The sequence below is a fragment of the Sinocyclocheilus rhinocerous genome, unplaced genomic scaffold, assembly GCF_001515625.1.
Source record: "Sinocyclocheilus rhinocerous isolate Xijiao unplaced genomic scaffold, SAMN03320098_v1.1 scaffold314, whole genome shotgun sequence".
NCBI classification, from domain to species: domain Eukaryota; kingdom Metazoa; phylum Chordata; class Actinopteri; order Cypriniformes; family Cyprinidae; genus Sinocyclocheilus; species Sinocyclocheilus rhinocerous.
This window is the reverse complement of record NW_015630021.1, coordinates 955,897-965,921: the sequence shown is the minus strand read 5'-3', so window position 1 is coordinate 965,921 and position 10,025 is coordinate 955,897. Positions and strand designations below refer to the sequence as shown.

Genomic DNA, 10,025 nt, shown 5'->3' with positions numbered 1-10,025 from the left:
CGCGTTTCAGAAAGGCGGGGCATAGAGCAGAAACAATAATGTACAGTATGTGGAAAATAATGTGTTTTTTTAACCTTAAACCGCATAAACACATTTCATTACACCAAATACACCAAATACTGTTCTTTTTAGCAGCATCATATGACCCCTTTAATATTTGTATATTATAGTGTTTATTTAGTATTTGTATAATTTTTTTTTCTTATTCTCAATTTTTTTAAATTTCATTTTAATTATATATATAATGAATTATATATTATTGATTGAATTATATACGTCTGGAACAGGTTCTGTGTGTGTGGATATAATATTTATGCAGTACAGCACTTACTAATATTTGTAATTAATAAAATAAATTTTTGTATTTTTAGTTTATTAATTTTAGTTTGTCATTTTATGTACTTTTGCCATTTTTATCAGGGATGCAAACTTGTCACCTTTCAGTAAAATTCGCCGTTTTGAATTCAAAATGGGTCATTTGTGTGATTCGTGTTGATCCGCTGAGTTTTTAAAATTGTTTGGGGGGGGGGTTATGTTCAACAAAAACACATGAAAACAAAGCTTTGGGTGAGTGCTAGTTTACTCAAGGAACTTCAGTGGCAACAGAACGGAATACGGTACAACTGTGAAGCATGAACATCAGCATGACTTCACGACAGTATTACTACAACATAATAACAACGAATAACTGGTTAGCAACCACAACATTTTCCCCCCTCCCACCAAGCTTAAGTATGAAACGAAGCTTCAAAGTCCTGGAAGTGTGCAGGACGTGCCCTTGTCCTCACAGGGCGAGTTGTCATAGGGACATCCTCAGATTGTGGGCTCTGACAATGTTCGGTTCTTGCTTCCTGTCCGGTGACTACATCAGGATCCAGATTTAGTGGCGGCAGAATGGGGTCCATAGGTCGGTTCAGGTTTTCCTCCATAACAGAGGGGGTGGGCACTCTTCGAAGACAACTGGCATGCCAGCGGGATCCATTAGCTAGCTCAAAAGTGACTGGCCCAAGCTGCCTTTTGACCTGAAGTGGCTCAGACAGGAAAGAGCTCAATTTATTGCTGCGATGTGGCCTACGGGCTCTTACCCAATCCTGTACTTTTATCTTTGTGGGCCGAACATGATGCTTGCTGTCATATCTGGCTCTCATGTTGCGCTGATGTTGATGAACCTGTGCCCGAATCGAAGTGTTCACTTGGAGCTGATGAGATGGGCGCAGCCTGCTCAACGGTAATTCTAGTTCCCTGCCAAGCATGAGACAGGAAGGGGACACCCCAGTGGTGGCATGTTGGGTAGCGCGATAATGCAAGAGGGTCTGGGAGAGAGCAGCCTTAAATGGGAAACCTTGGGCAAGGTGTGCACGTATACCATTTTTCAGACTTTGATTAAATCTTTCCACGCCACCATTAGCTTGAGGATGGTAGAAGGCGGTGCGTATATAGGCTATGCCTCTGGCAGCCAGGTACGATGAAAACTCACTGGAAACGAACTGCGGCCCATTGTCAGTGGTAATGGCCCGCGGGATTCCCCATCGGGAAAAGAGTTGCTCCAGGAAATCAACCATTGCGGAGGCTGTAACTGAGCCCATAGGCACAACCTCGGGCCACTTTGAGTGGAGGTCATACACCACAACTAGAAACCGCTGATGGTGAGGAACAGAGGCGAGTTCCCCACAAATGTCCAACTGTAGATGCTCCCATGGCTTGGTGGGCCAGTCAACAGGTTGCAAAGGTGGCAGTGCTGGAGCACCTGTTTTACCACTAAGCAGACAAGGTGCACAGTCACGTACAAGAGCTTCTAGCTCTCTGTCAATCCCTGGCCACCAAACCAAATCTCGGCACCTCTGCTTCAGTCTAACTACCCCCACATGACCCTCGTGTGCCATTGACAGCACCCGCCCCCTAAGGGACAGAGGAATGACTGCTCGGTGCCCCCGTGCAATGCATGACTCACCCCAACATGTCAGTTCTGCCCTGACTCGGGAGAAAGGTGTCAGGTCAGCGCTTACCCGAGCTGGCCAGCCGTTCTGAATGTAGGTGCTCAGGGTAACAAAGAGTGGGTCTGCTGCAGACTCTTGCTTAAGTTCTTCAAGAGACACTGCGGCCTGTAAGGGCTCATAAACTAACTGCACAAGCTCATTCTCTATATCTGACTCCGTCTGCTTGGCTGTGCTAGTCGGCTCCGCAGCTGAACGGGACAGGAAATCTGCAACCACGTTGTCTTTTCCAGGAGTGAACAGCAGCTGGTAGTTGTACTGATTCAACCTGTCAGCCCATCGGTGAAGCCTGAGGGGCTTGTGGCCCGTTCCAGCAGAGGACATGAGGGTAGTGAGAGCCTGGTGGTCTGTTCTGAGAGTAAAGGATCGTCCATATAAATACATGTGCCAGCGTTCACAAGCCCAAATGCACGCCAATGCCTCTCTCTCTCCCACTGAGTATTTTTGTTCCACAGTACTCAGAGCCCGTGAAGCAAAAGCAATAGGCATTTCAATGCCATCATGTAGCTGTGACAGGACTGCTCCGACTGCTACTGCTGAGGCGTCACATGTCACCAGGGTGGGGCTGGAGAGATCAAAATGAGCTAGAGTTGGTGGTGACGTGAGAAGGTGTTTGAGTCGATGAATAGCCTGCTCACAATCTGCTGTCCATACCCAGGGGGTGTTATGCTTGAGTAGCTGTCGTAGAGGCGCAGTAATTTCAGAATACTGAGGTAAGAACCTGAGATAGTAAGCAGTCATGCCGAGGAAGGATGCAAGCTGTTTAGCTGAGGTTGGCACTGGAAGGTTGAGAATGGCTGCAACGTTGGACTGCAATGGTGCGATACCTGAGCTGGACACCCGAAGACCAACAAAGTCTATTGCTGGGACAGCAAACACGCATTTTTCTGTGTTTAATGTCAGATTGTGTCTAGACAGTGCTGTGAACACCCGTCTGAGGCATTCATCATGAGTGGCCACGTCCTTTCCATGTACTACAATATCATCTAAGTACACAGCCGTACCTGGGAGCCCTGCTAGGACAGTGGCCATGATTTTCTGAAAGCAACTAGGTGCTGAACTTAGGCCAAAAGGAATCCTCTTAAAACGGAACAAACCCATGTGAGTCACGAATGCAGTCAGGTTTCTGCTGTCCTCGTGTAGGGGTATCTGCATGTAACCTTGCTTAAGATCCAGCTTTGTGAACACTGAGGAGCCATAGAAGAGTGTCGTGAGTTCCTCAATTGTCGGCAATGGGTATTTGTCTGGCACCACAGCCTTGTTAGGCCCCCGAAGGTCAACGCAGAGACGTATGCCCCCAAACCGTTTTTGCACAACCACAAGATTTGAGACCCAAGGGGAAGCATCAATGGGCTCAATGAGGTCTGCAACTAGCATGCCCTGTAGTTCAGTGGTGACCTTGTCGCGCAAGGCGAGAGGCACTCGTCTCAGTGGCTGGATTACAGGCTGTATTTCTGGGTTAAGCAGGGGTTTGTGGGAAAAAGCATAGAGGCAACCTAAACCACTGAATAGAGCGTGAAACTGTGTCTGCCATGGAGAGTCCACCTGAAGGATGGTTGCACCGCTATTGTCATGCAGAGAAAAGTCAAGGCTAAGGAACAGGTCAAGACCCAGGATATTAGCGCCATGCGGAGTTATGTAAAATGGAAACTCTGGTAGACGTTTTTGCCCATATTGTACTGGCAGTTTAACTACTCCAGTCACTGCAATGCTGGCTTGGCCATAACCACAGAGCTTCAGAGGTGATGGTAGTAACTCAACATCAGAGAAAAATTTATTGTAGGTGGCCATATTAAGCAATGACACTTTAGCTCCTGTGTCAAGAAGCAGCGGAATGCAACAGTCTTTCAGCTGCACACCACATGTAGAGAAAGTGACTGAGTGAGGACCAACTGTATGAATTACGGCTGGTGAAGGCTGCGAACTGGACTTTGATCTGCACCACCTTGCAAAGTGGTTGAGCTTACCACAATGTCTACACTTTTGGCCGATAGCTGGGCAGTCTGGGGACCTGTTGGCATGACGAATGGAGCCACAGTTGCCACATTTCCTTCTTTGTTGACTTGACTGAGGCTGTGTTTGCTGGATGATTGCACCTGCAGGCTGGCTCTCATGTTGCGCTGATGTTGATGAACCCGTGCCCAAATCGAAGTGTTCACTGGGAGCTGATGAGATGGGCGCAGCCTGCTCAACGGTAATTCTAGTTCCCTGCCAAGCATGAGACAGGAAGGGGACACCCCAGTGGTGGCATGTTGGGTAGCGCGATAATGCAAGAGGGTCTGGGAGAGAGCAGCCTTAAATGGGAAACCTTGGGCAAGGTGTGCACGTATACCATTTTTCAGACTTTGATTAAATCTTTCCATGCCACCATTAGCTTGAGGATGGTAGAAGGCGGTGCGTATATAGGCTATGCCTCTGGCAGCCAGGTACGATGAAAACTCACTGGAAACGAACTGCGGCCCATTGTCAGTGGTAATGGCCCACGGGATTCCCCATCGGGAAAAAAGCTGCTCCAGGAAATCAACTATTGCGGAGGCTACAGTAATTTCAGAATACTGAGGTAAGAACCTGAGATAGTAAGCAGTCATGCCGAGGAAGGATGCAAGCTGTCCAGCTGAGGTTGGCACTGGAAGGTTGAGAATGGCTGCAACGTTGGACTGCAATGGTGCGATACCTGAGCTGGACACCCGAAGACCAACAAAGTCTATTGCTGGGACAGCAAACACGCATTTTTCTGTGTTTAATGTCAGATTGTGTCTAGACAGAGCTGTGAACACCTGTCTGAGGCATTCGTCATGAGTGGTCACGTCGCTAGCATGCCCTGTAGTTCAGTGGTGACCTTGTCGCGCATGGCGAAAGGCACTCGTCGCAGTGGCTGAATTACAGGTGGTATATTTGGGTTAAGCAGGGGTTTGTGGGGAAAAAGCAGAGAGGCAGCCTAAACCACTGAATAGAGCGGGAAACTGTGTCTGCCATGGAGAGTCCACCTGAAGGATGGTTGCACCGCTGTCATGCAGAGAAAAGTCAAGGCTAAGGAACAGGTCAAGACCAAGGAACAGGTCAAGACCCAGGATATTAGTGCCATGCTGAGTTATGTAAAATGGAAACTCTGGTAGACGTTTTTGCCCATATTGTACTGGCAGTTTAACTACTCCAGTCACTGCAATGCTGGCTTGGCCATAACCACAGAGCTTCAGAGGTGATGGTTGTAACTCAACATCAGAGAAAAAGAAGCCTTATTAAAGAAGAATTCCACAGAGTGGCAGGTTTGTCCTTTCTATGAGAATCTATAAGTGACATATTAGTTACATACCATTACTTGCTCCAAGCATACTGCACACACACACACACACACACACACACTGTGACTTAATTTTTTAATAACATAACTTTAAATTTCAGGGTTCCCAAATGTGATTGGGTGCATTGATGGCACCCACATTCCTATTAAAGCTCCTTCAATCAATGATGGAAACTATGTTAATAGGAAGTCTGTCCATAGCATCAATGTGCAGGTATCAACTGTTTTTTCACTCCTCAATCTTTCAGTGTTAAAAGCATTAAACTCATCACTTGTCCCCACTAACTGGGTAATATGTGATGTGACCCACATCATCACTAATGTTGAGGCCAAGTGGCCAGGGTCTGTACATGATGCCAGAATTTTTAGGGAGTCATCGTTGTGCCACAATTCCAACAGGGTACATTTTGCTCTACATGGTGTTTTTATTTTTTTCATTACATTTTTATTTGTACTTAAATCATTATAGGACACTTCAGTGGTTACTTGCTGGGGGACAGAGGGTACCCTTGTTTGCCTTTTATGATGACGCCCTATCTTCAACCTGAGCCTGGACCACAGACACGGTTCAACCTGGCCCACAGCAGGACACGGGCCAAGGTCGAGATGACCATAGGCATCCTGAAGGCAAGGTTTCAGTGTCTGCGTGGGCTGAGGGTCAGTACAGAGAGGGCATGTGACATCACAGTTGCTTGTGTTGTCCTTCACAACATTGCCACAATGAGAAGTGAGAGCCACCCCCCTGCACTTGATGAAGATAGCCTAGAGGAACCCCAAATGAATGTAGCAGACCAAAGAGATGGCATAGTGCTAAGAGACATTATTTGTCAATCTCTTTATTTGAATGGATGGCAATGAAGCATTGTTTATTTCTTGATTTCCTGAAATAAGAGATTTTTAGTCATCGCTTTATATACCATTTAACACCAACTAACAGATCAGTGTTCACATACAATTCCCACCTTTAGGCGATGCTCCAGCATTTCTATTTCAAGTTGGGCCTTCTTAATGGACAGCCTTTTCTCCTCTATTTGAAGCTGTATAAGGTCCATCTCCATGTCACTTTTTTTTATTTGCCTTTGAAGATGGACCTTATACAGCTCCTTTGCAGACAACTAGGAAGGCAGAATTTAAAAAAAAAGTTGGTTAAAATCTGTGAGACAATAACATATTTAAATAAAGATCTGCAGGCAAATTCTTACACTGCTAAGCTTTGTGGAGGTAGATGGGCCCTCATCTGCATATGCATCCCCAGCCACATTCTGTAAAAGGACAAACACATTTTGTTTTATCCTGTGTAAAATGAGGGGAATGCATTAAATGATATGCATAATACCTCTATGGGTGTTCCATCATTTTCTATTTCGGTCACAGCAGACGTTGTCTCTTCATCTACATCCTACAGTGAAAATATGAAAGTATACTCTGTCCGTTTAACAGAAACTAAAAAATCCAAACGTACCTAATGGTACCAGACAATAATTACTTACAACTGTAACATTGTGTGGTTTCAGGAGGGTCCAATAATACTATACATCCATCAGCAACTGCAAGACAATCAAAACAATAAGATTAGCTATTATATATATATATATATATATATATATACACACATATATACACAAAGACATAAAGAGCATGCAAGAGTACTAAAAATAAGATTACAGTAAACAGCATAAGCAGTAAAAAAAAAAAAAATAAGCATGCATAATGCACAAGAGAAACAATCATTAAGTGCATTCCAAATGCCTTTAAGTGTCAGCGTAGATGATTTTTTACTTAGGACTTAAAAATTACAATAAATCATAACTACTATCTGCATTTCAGTACATCACTATTGTGGGAGGCACAGTCTGAAGAGGTTCCCTGTTTGATGCCGTCAACCACAGGCCACCCTTTATTAAGGGACAGAGCCAACTCTTCCACTGGGGTGAGGGGAGGTGGTGGTGGGCCCCCACCAGTTAAGCGGGCCTCTGCCTTCTTTCTATTAGCTAAACAGGACTGATAAATACTCTTAAAAAAAAAAGAAAGAAAGAAAAAAACAGAATACATAGCTCCTGTTATTGAAATATTACCTTTTTGGAGAATATTTTTATGTTTCATTTTGACTTGTGACAGACTTCTGGCTCCAGAAGGATTACACCTTATAAAACAAGCAGCCAATATGTTACTAATCAATATACATTATTACTGTAATATTTAGAAATGAATGGCCGGAAAAGTAAATGCTTGTCTAGATATACAGCATATTAAAAAAGATCAATGTTCAATTTTGCATTATAATAAAAGGGGAGAGGGTAGCATATTTAGAAGAAAATGTAAAATATGTATTATATATTAAATATATAATATAAAGAAACTCACGCATTTACTCTGTCAGTTATTCTTTGCCAAGCCAATTCTCTTTCCTTCTACGCTGCAGCTGTGTTGCTTTTCTTTAATATAATGGGCTTGTACTCTTCGTAAACTAACATCAAAACCTCTAATTCAGCCTCTGTGAAGTATGCTGCCCTCTTTTTTTTCTCCTTGCATTTCCATGGTGAATTACGAATTCGGCGATCCATTGAAAATCCCTTTATATATTCGACGAGCGCGCGCATTAATGCTAGGTTATCTGTAGGAGGTTGATTGAACTAACTCTTCTCAGGTGTTTTGGAACCAACATGATCAGGGTAAGGGTTACCCTTAAAGGGGTCATATGATGCTGCTAAAAAGAACATTATTTTGTGTATTTGGTGTAATGAAATGTGTTTATGCGGTTTAAAGTTCAAAAAACACATTATTTTCCACATACTGTATATTATTGTTTCTCCTCTATGCCCCGCCTTTTTGAAACGCGTCGATTTTTACAAAACTAATCGGTCTGAAAAGCGAGGTGTGCTCTGATTGGCCAGATATCCAATGCGTTGTGATTGGCCGAATACCTCAAGCATGTGACGGAAATGTTACGCCCCTCACATACATGCCTTCTTTCTTTGCGTGCACATTTGGGCGGTGTTATGCAAATCTTCCCAGATCGTGACGTAGGTATGTGGGGGCGTGTTAGAACGAGCCATTTTAGGTAGGTGTGGCTGACTCTTAACTTTTATAAAGAATATCTCTTTGGTTTTGAGACTTTAGTGTTTGCAACTTTACAGATCTTCTTTATGCACCAAGAGCTTGTAACACTCCAAAGAGAAAGGAAAAATTTTAATCGCATCATATGAACCCTTTAAGGTAAGGGTTTGGGTTAATCAACCGAAAGTTCAGGGTATGGCTGACGGTAAGCTAATCGTGCTTTCTGGAATACACCCCAGAGGTGTTTACTTTAGGTTAGTCAGAATCCGCTCTGATCTAATGTTTGTTTTCGCAAATTTACGCTCACAGATCTTTGCGTCAATCGAACCCGGTGCGCACCAAAAGTGCTACTGTGAAAGCACCCTAAGAGAACCAAACCGTTCACGTATAGCCTACTGTTTCAGGAATGACAAACGCGAGTGTAAAAACTTACGCGAGTGAATCCGCCAAATTGATCTGCGACTGACGGTGATAATTCTAGCAATGGACGGAACGAACTATCTGACAAGTCAATGTCAAAACAGAGCTGTGCTTTAAAGGGGTCCTATTATGCTTTTTCACTTTTTGAATTTTAGTCAGTGTGTAGTGTGTATGTTTGGGCATAAAAAAGATCTTAAAACTTACAAATCTCAAAGTCCACTCCAAAGGGAGATATTTCGTTTTTTTTTTAAATCCCTTTTCAAGAACTACAACGAATGCTCGTTTGGACTACAGCATTTGTTTCCTGGGTTTTGTGATATCACAAAGCGGGCCATTAGAATATCATTAAAATAATTCCCGCCTACGGAAATTCGAATGGGTGGGGAGGGGCCAGGTCGTGGTTAGAACGCTTGGTTGAGTACATCAGACAAGAGACGACGAAGAAGAAGTGCTGCTGTAGCCTCAAGTTTTTGCAAGTTATTACACATGCACCTGAATAATTATGTATGTAAATATGTATGTTACAATTATGAAAACGTTTTTATAATAAATTGCTGACAGTACAATACTGGACAATGATGTAATCTGCAGAATTTACAAATTATGTATGAGACTACAGTGTTTCCCATACATTGAGTGTTTTTATATCACTGTATTTCTGAAGGAAACCGACTGTCTTCAGGAAATTGGATGTCATTTTCATTTAATCTTGCATGTAATGTCTGATAAAGCAGTGTTTTTTTTTGAGCGGAGAGCTGCTTTGTGTACAGCCGTTACCGGGGAAACCTTGATCTCGACCACTCCAACAGCGCCTCCTGCTGGCATAGAATGAGTTTGCATATATATGCCGCCTGGGAAACACTGGACTATGGTATAAATAAATTCAACTGTATAACAGTTTCACTGCAATTCATGTTATAATGTTAGAATTAAATAACAATAAAAATAATACATATGCACTTATCTGTACATAGTAAATGCAGTTATTTTTAAGCGGTTGTTGACATCCTATCTAAAACGTGATTTAGCCAAAAAAACACAACAACAATAATGTTACCACTCTAATATGTCTTGCAACATCCGTGCGTGCAAAGGTTCTGCGCGATCCTCTTGTTCAATATTCTCTGGGTCTGAATCCGACTCAAATTGATATGGCAATATTGACGCCATCCTTAAAGGTGCAGTAGGAGATCTCGGAAAATGCTAACTTTAGCCTGATAGCACTGAAAGCGAACGTCCCACCCTCCTTGCAA

General features: G+C 43.3%; 1 pseudogene; it reads left to right on the top strand.

Moving 5' to 3' along the window:
* Positions 1-5,005: 5,005 nt before the first annotated feature.
* Positions 5,006-6,153, top strand: LOC107739580 (putative nuclease HARBI1; annotated as a pseudogene).
* Positions 6,154-10,025: the final 3,872 nt, after the last annotated feature.